We start from the raw sequence: 19,758 nt of genomic DNA, 5'->3' as shown, positions 1-19,758 counted from the left end.
GCACAACTGGATATTTTTCTTTCCTGACTTATTGGAGCCTTAACTAATTTTATTTTTTTCATAGACGTAGTGGTATGTGGGCTGTTTTTCCGCGGGACGAGCTGTAATTATTATTGGTACCATTTTGGGGTACATGCGACTTTTTGATCACTTTTTATCCTTTTTTTTGGGAGGCAAAGTGACAAAAAAACAGCAGTTCTGGCATCTTTTTTTAGTTCTTTTTATATAGCCTTGACCACGCATAATAAATTACATGTTACTTTTATTCTGTGCGTCAATACGATTCCGGTGATACCAAATTTATGGCACTTTTTTATGTTTTACAACTTTTTGCACAATAAAATTACTTTTGTAAAGAGAATGTATTTTTGCGCCATGTTGTGAGAGCCATAAATTTTTTACTTTTTGTCGATGGAGCTGTATGAGGGCTTGTTTTTTGCGAGACGGATTATAGTTTTTATAGGTACCATTTTTGGATGCATGTGACTTTTTGATCAATTTTTATTTCAATTTTTGGAAGACAAAGTGACCAAAAAAACAGCAATTTTGGCAGTATTTTTTAGTTTTTGTTTTACGGCGTTCACTGCGCAGGATAAATAACATAATATTTTTATAGTTCAGGTCGTTACGGTCGCAGCGATACCAAATATGTATGGTTTATTATTTTTTTCAATAATAAATGACTTGATAAGGGAAAAAGGTGGAGATTGTGTTTTATTTTATTACTTGAAACTTTTTTTTACACTTTTTTTTTTTACACTTTTTTTTACACTTTTCTTTAGTCCCACTAGGGGACTTGAATATCCAACTGTTTGTTTGATGTTCTAATACATTGCACTACCTATGTAGTGCAATGTATTGGACCTGTCAGTTGTTCACTGACAGCAAGCTGATCTGGCTCCGCCTCCAGATGGGGCCTAATCGGCCTCCGTAATGGCAGACCGGAGGCCATTGTTAGGCCTCCTGTTGCCATAGTAGCAGTCGCCGGCCTTGCCATCGCATGGCAGGCTGCCGATTTGCTACAAACCGCTAAGATGCAGCGATCGCATTGAATCGCTGCATCGAAGGGGTTAATGGCAGGAATCGGAGCTAGCTCCGGTTCCTGCCGATACATCGGGGTGTCCGCCTTAACATACAGTGGACACCCACTGCTGATGACGCCGGCTCAGCTTCTGAGCCGGAAGCAGAGCCGGCACCATCTTGCCAATGGTACTGGAAGTCTTTTAGGCCCCGCCGCCGAGCGGGGCATAGGAGGCTTCCGTTGCTGGCAGACCGGGAGGTAAGTATTAGGGTATGTTCACACGCAGAGTCAAAAACGTCTCAAAATACAGTGCTGTTTTGAAGGGAAAACGGCCCCTGATTTTCAGACGTTTTTTGAGCAACTCGCGTATTTAGCTGCGTTTTCCGTGGATTTTTTACGCCCGTTTTTTGAGCTGTTTTCAATAGAGTCTATGAGAAAACGGCTCCAAAAATGTCCCAAGAACTGTCCTGCACTTCTTTTGACGAGCCGTCATTTTACGCGCCGTATTTTGACAGCAACGCGTAAAATGACAGCTCGTCTGCACAGAACATCGTAAGACCCATTGCAAGCAATGGGCAGATGTTTGCCAACGTATTGGAGCCGTCTTTTCAGGAGTAATTTGAGGCGTAAAACGCCTCCATTACGTCTGAAAAGAGGTCGTGTGCACATATCCTTAGGCCTCTGATCGCCTTTCCAGCCACCAGCAACACAGCGATCACGTTGCTGGGGTGCCGGTGGCTAAAAACACCTCACATGCTGTGATCTCTATTGAACGCAGCATGTGAGGGGTTAATCAGCCGGATCGGAGGCTAGCTCCGATATTGGCCGTTACATCAGGGTGCCAGCTGTAGCTTACAGCTGGCACCTGGCAGTGATGGCGCTGGCTCAGCTCCTGAGCTAGCTCCATCTGCTTCACGTATGCTTCAGTTATGTGGGAATGCGTTAAAACACCAGTTCCCATGACTGTACATGATTTTGCGGGAAGGGGTTAAGAACAGATTTGCATAACACTTAAAATGCTCATAACTTTGTAAAAAAAAAAAACAACATTACTTATCTACATTACAGTGCCTATTATATTAGGTAGAAGATAAGGCCGTTACAAACTGGTGACAGAGCCCCTTTAACAGGCTGTTTTTCCCGCACGGTGAACGCCGTAAAAACAAACCCCCCCAAAATATTGAGGAATTGCTGTTTTTTTTTCCTTTTCCCTCCCACAAATATTTTTTTCCAGTTTCCTACTACATTATATGGTACAATAAATGTTGCTGTGAAAATTTACAACTCGTTCCACAAAAAAACAAGCCCTCATACGGCAATATTGATGGAAAAATACAAAAGTTACGGCTTTTGGCAGGTGGGGAGGAAAAAACTAAAGTGAAGATCCGAAAAATTGCTGCGGCACGAAGGGGTTAATTGTGTGATGTCATCGAGCTCTTATGTCATTGAGCTTTGTTTCCTGATTAACAGACAGGTGATACTATAAATACTCAGGTATTTCTGACACTGAAAATCCCATTTCCTGATTGCTTTGGCTGGGTTCATTCTTAGATCTTGCTGTTTTCCCCTTTCTTACTTACCTTCCTGGAGTCTTGCCGATTACGGGTTTGTGTTGTTTTAATAGACAGAAAAACACCCCAGAAATATATTTTTTTAGGAAAAATTTTAAATTTACGTCTTAAATAAAAAATGACCACAAGAGTCTTTTCGTGACTGTGATTTGTAGAATGGAATGTCTAGATAATTCTGTACTTTACCTTCACCATTGAGGGTATGTTCACACGGCGGGGGTCCGTAACGGCTGAAATTACGGGGATGTTTCAGCCTGAAAACATCCCCGTAATTTCAGCCGTAACGGCATGTGCAGGCGCTTGAACGCCGCGTCAATTACGGCCGTAATTAGCGCTGCTATTCATTGGAGTCAATGAATAGCGGCTCCAATTACGGCCAAAGAAGTGACAGGTCACTTCTTCTACGCGGGCGTCTATTTACGCGCCGTCATTTGACAGCGGCGCGTAAATATACGCCTCGTGTGAACAGACAAACGTCTGCCCATTGCTTTCAATGGGCAGATGTTTGTCAGCGCTATTGAGGCGCTATTTTCAGACGTAATTCGGGGCAAAAACGCCCGAATTACGTCCGTAAATATGCCGTGTGAACATACCCTTAAAGTGAAACCCCACTTAAAAGAGATTGCCTAGTTATTTTTCAAATATTTCTCAAGGAGGCCTGTCACACATGTTGACCCCCTATAGAGATAAATAGGGCAGTTTGGCTGTGGGTCCCCTCAAGGCCTCCTTCATACAGTAGTTTTGTATGACTTTTTAAACTGCATAAAAAAAATGCATGTAGAAACGTCAACTTTTTTTTTAAATGTAACATATTTAAATGCATTTTGGTGGCGTTTTTTTTTTACATTTAGTGTCATTTTGTACATGCGATTTTTCTGGCATTTTTTTGAACCACTATAGAGAAAAATGCCATACATAGAGTATTTTACCCCCACAAAATGCGCAAAAATGCAGTGTAAAATGCATCAAAACGCTGTGTGTGAAACCGGGCAAACTATTGGGCAGTGCCTGATTTCCCGAAATGATAGACCACTCCTACTATCCCCTATTTTAAAGGAAACTTCATTGCATTTAGGCCGGATTCACACGAGCATGTTCGGTCTGTGATATACGGACCGTATGTCGGTAGTATTTCCCAGACCGAACACACTGCAGGGAGCCGGGCTCCTAGTATCATATTTATCTATGACGCTATGTGTCACTGCCTCGCTGCGGGAAAACTGTCCCGTACATTAATCATGTTTTCAGTACTCTACGGTAGTTCCGCAGAGAGGCAGGGACGTCTAGAGTCATAGATAACTATGACGCTATTAGCCCGGCTCCCTGCAGTGTGTTCGGACCGGAAAATATGGCCGACATGCGGACTGTATATCACGGACCGAACACGCTTGTGTGAATCTGGCCTTATGTGCATTTTCCTGAAAAACAAATTCAGGATGCATTCCCAGACATTAAGGCTATGTTCACACGGAGTATTTTGGGGGAGGAATATCTGCCTCAAAGCTCCAAACGGAATTTTGAGGCAGATATTCCTCCCCCAAAATACTCCGTGTGAATAGCAATGATCGCGCCGTTTTTCGCCCGCGGCCATTGAGCGCCGCGGGCAGAAAACACGCTTTCTCCTGCCTCCCATTGAAGTCAATGGGAGGTCGGAGGCGGAAGCGCCCGAAGATAGGGCATGTCGCTTCTTTTTCCCGCGAGGCAGTTTTACTGCTCGCGGGAAAAAGACGCCGACGCCTCCCATTGAAATCAATGGGAGGCGTTCTCGGGCCGTTTCTGCCGAGTTTTGCGACGCGGTTTCCGCGTCAAAAAACTCGGCAAAAGACCCCGTGTGAACATAGCCTAAGAGGGTAGCATAGTGCCTGAAATTAGAAAAAACTGTCTTCTTATTTTTCCAGAAACAGCGCCTATAAGAGGGTCAGTTTTTAGTGATTGTGGCCCTTAACCCTGACAAGGGTCCCCATCCGTGGGCTGGGTTCAACCAGAGTTTTTTGCAGGCAGAAAATCCAAACTTAATTTTGAGGCAGATTTTCCTCTCCCTGCACGCCGATTTTCGCTGCGTTTTTCACCCGCGGTCATTGAGCGCCACGGGCAAAAAACGCAGCGGAATACGCTTTCTCTGCCTCCCATTGATGTCAATGGGAGGTCAGAGACATAAATGCCCGAAGATAGGGCACGTCCCTTCTTTTTCCCGCGAGCCGTTTTTCCGCTCGCAGGAAAAAAACGCTTCCTCCTCCCATTGAAATCAATAGGAGGCATTTTCGGACATTTTTTGGCACGTTTTCCGATTCAGTTTCCGTGTAAAAAAATGTGTCAAAGAACTCTGTGTGAACTGACCCGAAGATGGTGCAGTAAGGGCCTGTTCACATCAGCGTTGGCTTTCCGTTCCGGGGGTTCCGTCGGAGGTTTCTGTCGGGTGAACCCCGCAACGGAAAGTCAAACTGAAACCACAGCTTCCATTTCCGTCACCATTGATATCAATAGTGACGGAAACATTGCTAATGCTTTTTGTTCGTCACCATTCCGGCAGGTTTTCGTTTTAATGACGGAATCAATAGTGGAGTCAAATGCGCTATTGATTCCATCAGAAAAACTGAAACCTGCCAGAACGGTGATGAACGGAAACCATTAGAAATGTTTCCGTCACAATTGATATCAATGGTGACGGAAACGGAAGCTGTGGTTTCAGTTTGACTTTCCGTTGCGGGGTTCACCCGACGGAAACCTCCGGCGGAACACTGGAACACAAAGTCAACGCTGATGTGAACAGGCCCTAATGGTGGCCGACACAGTACAGTTCAATGAAACTACTTTTGCTTCGGCTCTAAAGGGCACTTAGCTTGGCAGGTACAATCTCTGTAGGGCACTTGGCTTTGCTGTGCCCTACAAGTGCTGGAGACTGGCGGTTACAATGTCTGGTCCTTGGTCACTAGTCGCTCTTGCAGTCAGGGGTCACTGGGCCTCAACCACTTCATGCGCTGCCTCTCTCGCACCTCACAGACTCTTACTATACACTCTCCAATCACACTCAACTCTCTGACTACGAGTATAGCTCCACCCTTGCATGGAGCCCTTGTCGCCATGCTACTGTGACCGCACACCTGAACTGAGACCGCGGCAACCCACAATGCCCACCTGTAAACAGAGTAAACATCATAACATATCTTAAAGGCACAAAACCTGTGAACAGAAACATGACGCAACACAACAGGACGTTCCAGTAAACTTTACTGAGACATCAATAGCGCACATGTCCAACAACAAGTGAACAATATAAGCGCACTAATGTGTAAGGGGTGCAGAGCAATGTCCAAGATTACTTTTGCACCCCCTTACACGCCACTTTTGTCCATAGTCTGTGTCTGGTATTGCAACTAACAGGCTATTTCTGGAGAAAAAAATCAGAACTTTTTAAAATCTCTTTGAACCCTTTTAAGAAATGAAACATACACACGACCAATCACCACTGTGCGATGTAATGTGACAGTGGACAAAATATGACCCCGTGACTATGTGAAGTGACACTGCATAAGCGCCAACCTGTCAACCGCACTGTGGGAATAGGATTTAAAGGGTTTTTTTCATCATCAATATTTATCACCTATTCACAGGATCTGGTCGGTGGGGATCCCCAAAGATCCTGAGAACCCGCTAACCTGCCCGTCCCTCTACGTCCCACATGCATAGATCGGTACTACGCATGCTTGGCCACCACTCCATTTATTTTCTATGGGGCTGCTATTGAACGCTATCTCCGGCAGCTCCATAGAAAGTGAATGGAGCGGTAAGTTACTGTAGCACCAGAACTGCTGCAAAGTCTAGCTATCCTCTCTAGATTTATTGCATAGTTGATTGCAATCTATCGTTCCCTGTTGGTAGACTCATTCTTACTTGATGAAGGGTTCTGTTTCCCCGAAATGCGTTGTATTTTAAGAGACACTTTTTTATTATGTACATTTTATTATGTTCTATTGTTTGTATATAATAAATTTGCTTTTACCAAAAACTTGACTGACTTGTGGAAGAATTGCGCTTGGATGGTGTCGCTTTCTTACAGTGGATTCCACCTGGTTGCCATTGTTTTAATCTACCTGTATCTACTCCACGGCGAGGTTGGCACCTGACGCTCCAGGGATTAATGCATCGGCCGCATCCTTCCTAACCAACTGGCTCCACAATAGTGTTGTGCCTCTTCATGCACAACCATTAAAGGTGAGCCTCCATTTACTACTCTCAACAGAGAAAGCCATTCTTAACCTGACGTACTCACCCTATGTAGCGCCTATTTGTTCTCTTTGTTCTCAACTATCCTTTGTATACGCCATATCGTTCCCTGTTGGCAGCCATCTAAGGCTAGAAGGAGGATAGTTCTTCAAAATTATTACTGACAGCAAGTCCAGAAAATTCCTGCCACCATGATTACTACTTTATCTCTAGTTCTGTGAACCCACAGAAACATTTATATACATATGTGCGAGCTTTATAATAGACTGCACTTTTAGGGTATTTTCACACAGTGCAATTTTGGTGAAGTTTTTGAATCCACAACCAGGAGTGAATTGTAAAAGGAGGGGAAGAGCAAAGGAAATATTCAACTTCTCCTTATTTTTTTTTAATCGACTCCTGGTCATGGCTTCAAAAACAGCATAAAAATACTGCATTCAAACATTGTGTGCTTCACTCAGGGGTATAAGCCTGGTACTCTCTTAGCCGGACGATTGACCTCTAGGTCTTCGGTAAATTCACTTCCAAAACTTGAACCCGGTGAAACTACTACAGGAATTTCATACGTTCTGCTCTAAGTTGTATACAAATCCTACATCATTCCCCTCTTTGGGAGCAGAAACTTTTTTCCCTCACATGATACCTAAAGCGCTATCTCCCACGGATAGGGATTCTTTAGACACAGATTTTACGAATGATGAGGTTATTGAAGCTATTAAAATAATTCATTCTAATAAAGCACTCGGACCTGATGGGTTTTTCTCTACCTATTACAAAAATGTAAAGACATTCTGGCACCTCATTTAGCTCTCTTATTTAATACATATAGTGAGGGAGGGGTGGTCCCTCCTCATTCTAATACTGCCTTTATACATGTTATACCTAAACCAAATAAGGACCATAGTGATAGAGCGAATTACCGCCCTATATCGTTAATAAATGTAGACCTAAAGCTTATAACAAAAATGTTAGTGACCAGACTTAATGCTTTCCTGCCTATCTACATTCACAAAGACCAAAGAGGCTTTGTACCGTGTAGACAAGCAGGAGACCAAGCACGGAGGGCTATAGAATTTAATAACTAAGGTGCACTCCGGATGGGATGGAGGAATCAGATCTCAAAGCATGCTTTTAAGCCTACATTTGCAGAAAGCATTCGATTCACTATCATGGAACTACTTATTTTTTATACTTAATCAGATGAAATTTGGACCTCATTTTGTTACACTCCTCCGGGGTCTCTATGACCAGCCTACAGCAAGGGTTTGTTCTAAAGGGTTCTTGTCTGATCCCATTCCTATTGGAAGAGGCACTAGACAGGGGTGCCCCCTATCACCGGCCTTGTTTGCATTGGCCATAAAACCTTTAGCTAATCTCATTAGCTCCAATTTGGATATTAAAGGCATTAAAGTTGGGCTAGTTGGACACACATGCGCTTTATTTGCAGATGACATTTTGTTATTTGTGACCTCCCCCCTTACCACACTTCCCAACCTTTTCCATATCCTTACCCATTTTGGAGACGTGTCGGGCCTTCGAGTCAATAACCATAAATCTGTGGCTTTAAATTTGTCCCTTCCAGATAGATTAGTAAAGTTATTACAATTAAACTTTGACTATAAATGGGCATCCCACTCCCACTCCCTCACCTATTTGGGAATCAAGCTTACACCTTCAATAGATTCCCTTTATAAGTCGAACTATTTACCTCTTTATAAAACGAATAGAAACTGATCTTCATATTTGGTCTCAATATTTGTTGTCTTGGTTTGGTAGAATCGCTTCTGTCAAAATGACCCTTTTGCCTACATTAATTTATCTTTTCCGGACACTTCCAATTAGAATTCCTTGTAAGGATATACAGGCTTTACAGTCCAAGATAATGAGATTCATTTGGAGTAACAAAAGATCACGTATACTTAAAAAAGTGGGGTCCCACATCTTCTACACTACTATCACTCTGCTCGACTGGCACAAATTACGGATATATATATATATATATATATATATATATATGAAACCGTATCGCCCTCAATGGTTGCAACTGGAGAATGTTGCTTGCGGAGCTATACCGCTTGAGACTATATTGTGGCTCCGCCCTTAGAATAGACCCCCAATAATGTCACCAGTATTATCACAAATGCTTGGATTGTGGGACGCACTTGCTGGTAGGTATTGCTTGAAGTCACCTCATGCTCCATTGACAACCATCTGTTATAATCCAGACTTCACTCCGGAATTACAGATGTGAGCTTTCCAGTGGTGGATAAACAAAGAATTTTATAGGATTAGAGATTTTTTTACAGGGCGTGATATGAGTAACCTGGAATTCTTCAAAGAGGTGCACTCCCTCCCTGGCTCCGAGGCATAGTCAACTCCAACACTTCTTACTCTCGTGGAAGGCTAAATTTGGGGATGTGACCACTATGACCGCTCTAGAGCGACTATCCTTATTCCCTCTTTCTATTTATTCTGGGCTAGTTACTCCCAGCACTAAATTATCTTATATGACTAGATGGGAGTCGGAGCTTGGGGATGGATCTTAATCAGTGGCGTAATATGGCATTCCACATTTCCAAAGTATCAATTAACACTTCCTTAATTGAACCCGGCTACAAAGTTCTGCTCAGATAGTTCATGGTTCCATCCAGGTAATCTAAGATCTATCCTTCATATGACTCCGGTTTCTTCAGGCATTGTGGTAATGAGGGCACCCTCCTCCACACTTGGTGGGTTTGTCCTATAGTGTTTAAATTCTGGGAAGAGATATTTGAATTTATCAAATTTCTAACCAACATTTCTGTACCAATAGATACCTCTACTGCCTTACTAAATGGATCATTGCCCCCAATGTCTAGACACCTCAAAAGACTGATCCGATATGTCCTGTTAGCAGCCCAATTGGCTATTGCTAAATCTTGGCGCACGATCACGATCTCTATGGGTTTGGTTAAAAGTAAATTATCATGGATAATGGTCAATGATCAACTTAACAGTCAACTCCTGGATAGACAGGATGAGTTTGACAAGTCTTGGGATCCATGGAAACGTTACTTATCCATTTAATCGTAACCTTCTGCTGCCTTCTTCTCTCAGCCCCCCCCCCCTCTCTTCCTCTTCTACTATTACTTTATTATTTTGTCTACAGAAAATATACGCATATACTTATTTTCAGCTTATTGATGTTCCTGAATATATAATGAGTCATACTAGGCGATTTACATGTTTGAAATGTAGATTTGCAAATGACAATGTTATGGTTATCTTCTCTGTCATATTAATGTGTTCTTACTTTTTGTTACTGTGATACCCTTTATTTGTATCACTAAGATGACAAGTTGGTGAGGTGACTTTTTTCCTTTGTTCTATTGAAACGTTAATAAAAATATTGAACACTAAAACTGCATTGTGTGAATATAAACCTTATAAAGTGCCGACTTTAGGTGTCGTGGCCCTTTAAAGCTTGTTTTTTATTTCATTATAAGCCCTTTATATGAGTGACAGAGCATGTTTCACCGCATTACACCATTCTGATTGTGGCTGTAAAGATTACAGCCGGGTTGCATAAGTCCAACTTTTCTGGACATGTCTGTGCTAGTTTTTCTCTGACTTCCGTCTCAGGTATTTTTCTTGTCATTCTGAAAAGTTTTCAGTTTGTTTATTTTGTGCAGAGTAATTCATTTCAGGTAATATTTAACCCCTTCCCGCACACGGGCGTGACTGTACGTCCGAAATGAAAGTGATTTCCCGCATTCTGAATTCCTCAAGGGGTGTAGTTTCCTAAATGGAGTCACTGTTGGGGGGTTTCCACTGCACTGGTACCTTTACAAATGCGACATGGTGCAGAGAAATCAATCCAGCACTCCAAAAGCTAAATGGCGTGCCTTCCCTTCCGAGTCCTGCCGCTTGCCCAAACAGCAGTTTATGACAACATGTTGGGTATTTCCGTACTCTGGAGAAGTTGCTTTACAATTGTTGGGGTGCTTTTCCTCATTTATTTGTTGAAAAAATTAAAAATCTTGTGGTAAAGCTACATCTTATTGGAAAATAATGTAATTTTTCATTTTCACTGCCCAATTCTAATGAAATCTATGAAACACCTGTGGGGTCAAAATGCTCACTACACCCCTAGATGAATTCCTCAAAGGGTATAGTTTCCCAAATGGAGTCACTTTTGTGGGGTTTCCTTTGTTTTGGTACCACAAGACCTCTTCTAACCTGACATGGTGCCTGAAATATAATTTAAGAAAAGGAAGGCCCAAAAATGCACTAGGTACTCCTTTGCTTCTGAGGCCGGTGTTTCAGTCCAGTAGCTCACTAGGGCCACATGTGGGATATTTTCAATAAATATTCAGTTGTGTTTCTCTGGTAAAAACCTTCGGTATTACAGGAAAAATGGATTAAAATGGAATTTCTGCAAAAAAAAAATGAAATTTGCAAATTTCCCTTCCACTTTGCTTTAATTCCTGTGAAATGCATAAAGGGTTAAGAAACTTTCTAAATGCTGTTTTGAATACTTTAAGTGGTGCAGTTTTTAAAATGGGGTGATTTGTGGGGGTTCCTAATATATAAGGCCCTCAAAGCCACTTCAGAACTGAACTGGTCCCTAAAAAAATAGGCTTTTGAAATTTTCTTGAAAATTTGAGAAATTGCTGCTAAATTTATAAGCCTTGTAACGTCCTAGAAAAATAAAAGGATGTTCAAAAAATGATGCCAATCTAATGTAGACATATGGGAAATGTTAGCTAGTAACTATTTTTTGTGGTATAACTTTCTGTCTTACAAGCAGATACATTTGAATTTAGAAAATGCGAATTTTTTGCAAATTTTCTCTAAATTTTGGTGTTTTTCACACAAAAATATTGAATATATCGACCACATTTTTTCACTAACTTAAAGTACAATATGTCACGAGAAAACAATCTCAGAATCGCTTGGATAGGTAAAAGTATTCCCAAAATATTACCACATATAGTAACACACATCAGATTTAAAAAATGAGGCTTTGTCATAAGGTCAAAAAGTGTCTGCGCCTTTAAGGGGTTAAATACACAGAAACGATTTTCTCCAACTATCCTAAAGGAGCACTCCTAGATCTAAAGTCCGTCTATTGCTCCCTGTTATCAGACATTTCAGGCAGGATAGAGGTGCTCGTCCATGGGATTAGTAACAGGAAGTAAAAAAAATGTTTTTCCCTATTTGCAGTAAAATTCATTTGTTTCAGCCTCAATTGGACATGTGCCAGATTATCAGATATTCTGGATTATTGGGTTGTCATAGAAAAGTGTATAAGCCCCAAGTAAACCCTTTTATTGTTTGTTTGTTTTTTAAAGTATTTCCTCATTGGTCCTCATGTTGTTGCATTTTTTACCGCAACCTCATAAAAAAATGCATGAGATCGGGCTAAAAACACCTGTGGTTTTTGGATGTTTTTTTCTATGCGATTCTAACTGCACATCAGCCGCAACATGTAAATGTTTCTTTCACAGAAAAAGAAAAAAATTGCAGTCTTATGCTCTTGTTACTTTTAATTTCAGGGGGCACTGTGTGGCACTGTGTGTGGTACTATCTACAGGGGGCACTCTGTGCGTGTAACTATTTACAGATGGCACTGTGTGGCACTTTCTGCAAGCAGAACTGTGTGTGGCACTATCTACATGGGGCACTGTGTGACACTATGTACAGGGGCACAGTGTGTGGCACTATCTACAGGGGGCACTATGTACGGGGCACTATGTTTGGCACTATCTACAGGGGCACTGTGTGTCACTTTCTACAGGGAGCACTGTGTGTGGCACCTTTTATTTGTATGGGCACAGCAATTTCATCATATACCACATAATAAATATGGCCTAAACTCCCACTGGACCCCCAAGAGAAAGGCTTCACACGCTGAAACGCGCCTCGGGGAGGGCACCAGGTAGCCACATACAGCACCCATGAGTAAGCAGATATTACCATTCAGCTAAATTTGAATGATTTGTTAACCCAGGCAGGAACTACTATAGATCCTTTGCCACTATTTCCATTTGCCCTCCATTACATTTGCAGTCAACTGCGCTATTGATTCGGTCAAAAAAACGGAAACCTGACGGAATGGTGACAAACGGAAACCATTAGCAATATTTCTGTCACCATTGATATCAATGGTGATGGAAACAGAAGCTAAGGTTTCCGCTTGCCTTTCTGGTGAGGGGTTCACCCGACGGAAACCGACGGAACCCCTCAACGGAAAACCAACGCTGATGTGAACAGGCCCTTAACTATTTGGGTCCAGATGACATTGGTCTTTATTTGTATATGTACCCAGTTATATTGATATACACATTAGCTTTAACTGGGTCTGGTCAATAACTGTGTGACTTATTCTCTTTTTATGCCTTATTTCATGTATTTTTTAAGTGATCTAATAAAAACTGTACTGGTTGAAGAGGAGAAACAAGGACCGCACATCTATAATATTAATCAATGAACAGGAACATGAGGTTCTTAATTAACATTTTGATCAAATTGTATAAACTCACTTGCCACTTCACGGCGACCTCCGATAAGTAGGTCTCTACTCTATTGGTTGCAGCACCGCATGGCGACGCCCACCATCGCAATACCACACCCGAAGTCGCAAAGGGAGCAACCCAGAGGCCCAGAAGCACCCCTGCTGCCAGGCCAAGCCACCTTGGCTCTGGCCACGTCCCCCACAAGTGCAACTGGCGACAGCAATGTTCTTTTATATATATATATATATATATATATATATATATATGTCCTTGTATGAACCATTTCATAGTCTGCCATAAATGTATTTGTCAAACTTCCTTATGTGTTCTTACCTTTGTACAGTGTTAACTGTGGATTTACATAGGACTGTCGGTAAACCTGCTGCATTATCTTAACTCTGCAAGTTCCACAAGTACATAAAAGAAAATGTGTAATTAACCAATTAAGCACTGTCTAACCTGCCTAGCGAATTGCAGCAAAGACAGGCTACAAAAATGGTGGAAAGTCTTAAGCATAATCAGGAGAGACTTGAAGAACTTAATCTGTATATCTTTGAGGAAGGGAGAGAACGGGGGCCGTGATCGGGGGCCATGATTTTTCCTATCGGAGATATAGGTTTTCGATTGTTTGGAATTACCTGGGTTGCTACATTGCTATATCCCTTGTGGAACTACAAGGTGGATAACAACTGATAGCACATGAGCGGGACTTGGGACTATCTAGCTGCATACAAGCTGGGGGAAAGTGAACCCTCTACAAATATTCTGGACTGTCTTCCTAGTAACCGTCTGAGTGGTAAAATCCATACATTTATCCATATTTATCTCGGGGTGTTAAGGATTTCACCTCTTTTTTTACCTGCTTCGGTTTGATATATTTTATTGAGTAAAGAGCCGAGGATTGCTATACTTTATTGCCATGATCGAATGATAGTTGTCAGATGATCATTCATTTAATTAAGGTAAAGGTAAGTGGTCATCAGACCCAGGGACCTACAGCATTACCATCTGCTCGGACACAGCGCCAGACGGTTGTATAAAGAAATGTAAAGTCAGAGAATACAATTTTTTTATAAGGCATATATTGGACACCCCTCTTGTCCCGCATGAACAGCGTCAGGATCTGAGGCCATTGTTGTGGACGTCCTTTTTAGCTTTTTTTTAATTATTATTTTTTTACTTTTTTTTCCATACTTTACATATGACCATTTGTCATCAAACATTTAAATCCTTGTTCTTATAATAGATTGACATGGCTTTACTTTTCTTATACATGCTTTTTCCATATATGTACGGTGAACATTTTTGTACCACCGCCACTCGTATTTTAACAGACTAAAGCCGGTTGCATATGACCGAAATACAGATGTTTGTTAAGGCCCTTTTACATGGCAAATGAGCTGGCAAACACTCATTCATCGGCTGATCTTCTCAATTATGCAGCAATAAATATGATCATTGTCGGCAGATCATTTTCCTGTGTAAGCAGGGAGATGTGCTGCCAACACAATGGAAATGTATGGGGACAAACGATCGTAGAAATGATCGTTCGTCCTCATACATAGCCAATCATTTCTTCTTGTGAAAGGAGCAAACGAGCGCCGATCAATGAGCTGTTTCATTGATTGGCGCTCATTTTCACAACCCATATCGGGCCGTGTAATAGGACCCTTAGTATCTGTGTTACGGTTGCAACACCGTGACCCACCGCAGTTCTAATTATCTTTCTTTGTGGCACTAATTTAGTGTTTTCCAATTAACAAGCAATGACGTATAACAATAAGGGCATGTTCACACGTGGCAGATTTCCTCCGCAACTGTCCGCATCAATGCCGCACAGAATCTGCGTTGCAGATTCTGCTGCGGATCTGCACAAAATGTGCAGTAAATTGATGCGGACTAGCTGCTGCGGACTGCGGTAAAAGTACTTCCCTTCTCCCTATCAGTGCAGGATAGAGAGAAGGGACAGCACTTTCCCTTGTGAAAGTCAAAGAAATTCATACTTACCGGCCGTTGTCTTGGTGACGCGTCCCTCCTTCGGCATCCAGCCTGACCTCCCTGGATGACGCGGCAGTCCATGTGACCGCTGCAGCCTGTTATTGGCCTGTGATTGGCTGCAGCCGTCACTTACACTGAAACGTCATCCTGGGAAGCCGGACTGGAGACAGAAGCAGGGAGTTCTCGGTAAGTATGAACTTCTATTTTTTTACAGGTTGCTGTATATTGTGATCGGTAGTCACTGTCCCGGGTGCAGAAACAGTTACTGCCGATCGCTTAACTCTTTCAGCACCCTGGACAGTGACTATTTACTGACGTCTCCTAGCAACGCTCCCGTCATTCCGGGAGCCCCATTGACTTCCTCAGTCTGGCTGTAGACCTAGAAATACATAGGTCCAGCCAGAATGAAGAAATGTCATGGCAAAAAAGCAAAACGCATCCGCAGCACACATAACATGTGCATGACAGCTGCGGACTTCATTGCGGAAATTAGAATCTCCATTGAAGTCAATGGAGAAATTCCGCAAGGAGTCCGCAAACAGTCCGCCACACCTCCGCAACAGACAGAGCATGCTGCGGACACCAAATTCCGCTCCGCAGCCTATGCTCCGCAGCGGAATTTTACGCATCGTCTAAACGAACACTGCTAAATTAAAGTGGAAGTCAATGGAGAAACGGCTCCGCTGCGGATTAACGCTGCGGAGTGTCCGCAGCGGAATTTAAGTGAAATTCCGCCACGTGTGAACATGCCCTTATATAGGACTTGACATCTTAGGCTGGGTTCACACGTGGCGGAATTTCACTTAAATTCCGCTGCGGACACTCCGCAGCGTTAATCCGCAGCGGAGCCGTTTCTCCATTGACTTCCACTTTAATTTAGCAGTGTTCGTTTAGACGATGCGTAAAATTCCGCTGCGGAGCATAGGCTGCGGAGCGGAATTTGGTGTCCGCAGCATGCTCTGTCTGTTGCGGAGGTGTGGCGGACTCATTGCGGAATTTCTCCATTGACTTCAATGGAGATTCTAATTTCCGCAATGAAGTCCGCAGCTGTCATGCACATGTTATGTGTGCTGCGGATGCGTTTTGCTTTTTTGACATGACATTTCTTCATTCTGGCTGGACCTATGTATTTCTAGGTCTACAGCCAGACTGAGGAAGTCAATGGGGCTCCCGTAATGACGGGAGCGTTGCTAGGAGACGTCAGTAAATAGTCACTGTCCAGGGTGCTGAAAGAGTTAAGCGATCGGCAGTAACTGTTTCTGCACCCGGGACAGTGACTTCCGATCCCAATATACAGCAACCTGTCAAAAAAAATAGAAGTTCATACTTACCGAGAACTCCCTGCTTCTGTCTCCAGTCCGGCTTCCCAGGATGACGTTTCAGTGTAAGTGACGGCTGCAGCCAATCACAGGCCAATAACAGGCTGCAGCGGTCACATGGACTGCCGCGTCATCCAGGGAGGTCGGGCTGGATGCCGAAGGAGGGACGCGTCACCAAGACAACGGCCGGTAAGTATGAATTTCTTTGACTTTCACAAGGGAAAGTGCTGTCCCTTCTCTCTATCCTGCACTGATAGGGAGAAGGGAAGTACTTTTACCGCAGTCCGCAGCAGCTAGTCCGCATCAATTTACTGCACATTTTGTGCAGATCCGCAGCAGAATCTGCAACGCAGATTCTGTGCGGCATTGATGCGGACAGTTGCGGAGGAAATCCGCCACGTGTGAACATGCCCTAATAGTACCGCGTCATGGCTTCTGTTATGAGCCTTAAGAGACCCATGCATATGTAGCAATTCCCCAATATAACATTATTATTTGAATTGCTATCTTACAATAACAGGCAGGACTGATGGATTGTTATCCTTAGTATTCAGAATGATTCATGGCTGTCTTTATATCATATTCGCTAACTGCAGTTAATAATCACCAGTGTTACAAGTTTATTACGAAAATTCCGAAAGATAGACTCCTCCTTAAAAATATCTAAATTTTATATCCCAAAAACGTATTTTTTGTCAAATGTGCTCTAGTGCCCTCTTGTGGAAGATATGTGTTCCTGCATAACTTTTATTTAAAGTGACACTCCACTATATTATATTAGGAATTATAAGCACTTCAAGCCGGGGCAAGTCTGAGAAAGACTACAACAAAATAAATTCCTGACATTTCCCCACCTGGGATCATTTACAGTAGCCTATATTCTGTGAATGGACATTGCAACACTTCTGTTACAAGTCTATTCACAGAATACGAAGTTCTGGATATGGTGAGAAGCAATGAGTAATTTACTTACAAACAGGCAGCTCTGTAAATGTCACTTTATGATATATAGTGGTAATGCTAGGCTGCTTTATTGTATCAAGCTGGTTATGAAAATTCGGGGGACCCCATTTTGTTTTTCTCAATTATTTATACTTTTTTTTTTTAAATGTGGGGTCCCCCCATTATTCAGAACCAGCCAGATACAATAAAGCAGCCGCAGCTTGGCATTAGCAGGGTGGGAAGGCCCGTTGTTTTTGGGCATTCCCAGTCTAATAATACCAGCCTGCGGCCGCCCCAGTGCCCGACCATCACTTCAGATGGCTGGGTACTGGATTGTACCCTGCTCTTCCCGGGATCCCCTGGTGGCGGTGGGTACCGGGGTAATAATGGGAGTTAGTGTTGGCCTCTTCACTGGCTAGCACTAAGCACCACCTTAGTAATGGACGCTTAAAAATATTAGTAACACTAATAAGTAAAAAAGCAAAACCATTATCATACTTACCTTCTTAGGTCTGTGACAGTAAACTAAGCTCTAATCTGTCATTGGTTAGTTTACATCACATGGTCCTAGGTTACCTTTGTTCATTGGCGTACTTTTAAAAGTAGGCCAATGAACTTAGGTAACTGGACACCACGTGATGTAAACTAACCAATGATAGCTTAGAGCTGTCACTGCTTAGTTTACTGAGCTGTGTAAGTGGCGCAGGATCACCCGAGATGCACCCGAATTTTGGAGCATCTTGGTTGCGTGTGCCACTAAAAACAAGGTGAGGGGACTCCTTCAGATACAAAGGAGTCCCCGCGCTAACAGTTACTAGCGTCAGCAGGGCTCAGCAATAAAGTTTCCGTTGATGCAGGCCTGGTCTTTTATGATGAAGCCTGCTCCAGCGGATTGACGGCAAATTATGAGGAAGGGAACTAATGGTTCCCTTGCCTCACCGCTGCTTTCAATTGTATCCGCTTCCTAAGGACGCGGATACAATTGAAGACAGTTCATTACATTAGACAGAACGTTCACTTACCTGACCTGCTGTGGTGCCCTCCTGTCCTGCTCTGCCGCCGTCCCCCCAGAGCACTTCTTGGGCTGAGTCACACCCACTGTTCTCAGATTGGCCACAGCTGCTCATGTGAGCCGTTCTGGCCAATCAATTAACAGAGGGCAGGTCTTACAGTCTGAGGAGTGCTGGTGAAGCGCACCCCCCTGCCCTGTGAGTGACCGGACCGCTGGTCGGTCAGGTCATAAGTAAATTTTTAAGAAAAAGAAAAATACATCCTGCAGCCTCCCCCGTGCTGGATGCCTTAGGCACTGCACCCCCAGTGCCTAGTGGCAAATACGGCCCTGGCTGCTGCAGAACATCATAATACACACCTCAGCTACTGCAGACCTTCTTTATGAAAAGGATAAGGACGTTTAATTTCTATTAATTAATAAGCACTGTACAGAAATCTCTCCTTTTCTCTTTAAAAGAGGTTCTGCAATAGCTGAGGAGTACTACAAGGAATAATGTACGCCCTACTATTAAACATTAAGAATATCAGAAATCACCTGTATAAGACTGCAACCTCATGTTTTTATATGGTCATAGAACTTATTATTTACTGTAGGGGGACATTATCCCATGTATAATATCCATTTGTCCATAAAATTGTTCGCTATCCGCAGGGGCCAACATCGAGGAGATTGGCTGCTATAGCAAGAGCGCAATGGGACCCCACTCCTGGTGCTGGTTCATTTCATTTTAACGTTCCATCCTTGTAACGGTACTTTCTCTGTTTGCCGCTTCTCATCCTACCCATTTATTGCAGAACAAAAGGGACTCGTGGCGCTTAGGCTCCCCCTCCCTTTATTTACTAATGTGGTGGACCCCTGTGGAGGTAGACTCATTTTTCTAATCCTGGAAAATCCTTTTAAGAGTGCCGGTGACTCCATTTATCTGTTTACACTACGGGGCATTCATGTTCTAGTAGGCAGGTGCCGGGCCTTTGCGGGAGTGTGACATCCCAAGTTATTATCGTCACATCTCGCTCCGGCATAGATCCGGTTTTTTACTTCTAGCATTTGAGCTGGTCTAACAATTTTATGAGGAATAGTACATTGTTGGATGACCATAATGGCAAGTGCCTGGCCAAGCTCAATGGTCGACCAGTAGATCGCAATGCACTGATTGGCCACATCGGATCTAGGC

The sequence above is a fragment of the Rhinoderma darwinii genome, chromosome 4, assembly GCF_050947455.1.
Source record: "Rhinoderma darwinii isolate aRhiDar2 chromosome 4, aRhiDar2.hap1, whole genome shotgun sequence".
Classification (NCBI taxonomy): Eukaryota; Metazoa; Chordata; class Amphibia; order Anura; family Rhinodermatidae; genus Rhinoderma; species Rhinoderma darwinii.
Note: the sequence above shows the minus strand (reverse complement) of the source record.